General features: G+C 60.3%; 1 protein-coding gene and 1 long non-coding RNA gene across 3 annotated transcripts in view; both read right to left on the minus strand.

The window, feature by feature from the left end:
* LOC119590599 (nostrin-like) overlaps positions 1-416 on the minus strand; it is a 116,570-nt gene that overhangs the window by 92,812 nt on the left and 23,342 nt on the right. The gene's annotated exons all lie outside the window — the stretch shown is intronic.
* Positions 1-416, minus strand: part of LOC119590600 — a 3,599-nt gene that overhangs the window by 188 nt on the left and 2,995 nt on the right. The gene's annotated exons all lie outside the window — the stretch shown is intronic.

The following is a 416-nucleotide window of genomic DNA, read 5'->3' on the forward strand; positions in this document are numbered from 1 at the left end:
TAATACCTACCAAATACAGACACCAAACATCACTCGCACCAACATACCCTCCTCTAAGCCAAGCCAGAATCTCAAAGCAAGAGGAAGCCAAAGAACACGCGCCTCCCACCCAACAACCCCCCTGCCCCTCCCCTCCCCTCTCTCCCTTCTGCTCCTTCCCCTCTCCTCCCTCTCCCCTTCTTTCCCCTTCTGCACCTTCCCTCTCCTGCCTCTGCCCTCCCTTCCTGTCCCATCCCACTCCTCCCCTCCTCTCCCTCCCCTCTCCCTCCCCTTTCCCCCCCTCCTCTCCCTCCCCTCTCCTCTTTCACCCTTGCTTCCCCTTCCTTCCTCTCCCCCTTGCCCCTGCCCCTCCTTTCTCCTCCCTCCCCCTCCCCTGCGCTCTCCCCTTTCGTAGCAACACGATCGTCAAATCAGGT

Source organism: Penaeus monodon, chromosome 27 (assembly GCF_015228065.2).
Source record: "Penaeus monodon isolate SGIC_2016 chromosome 27, NSTDA_Pmon_1, whole genome shotgun sequence".
Classification (NCBI taxonomy): domain Eukaryota; kingdom Metazoa; phylum Arthropoda; class Malacostraca; order Decapoda; family Penaeidae; genus Penaeus; species Penaeus monodon.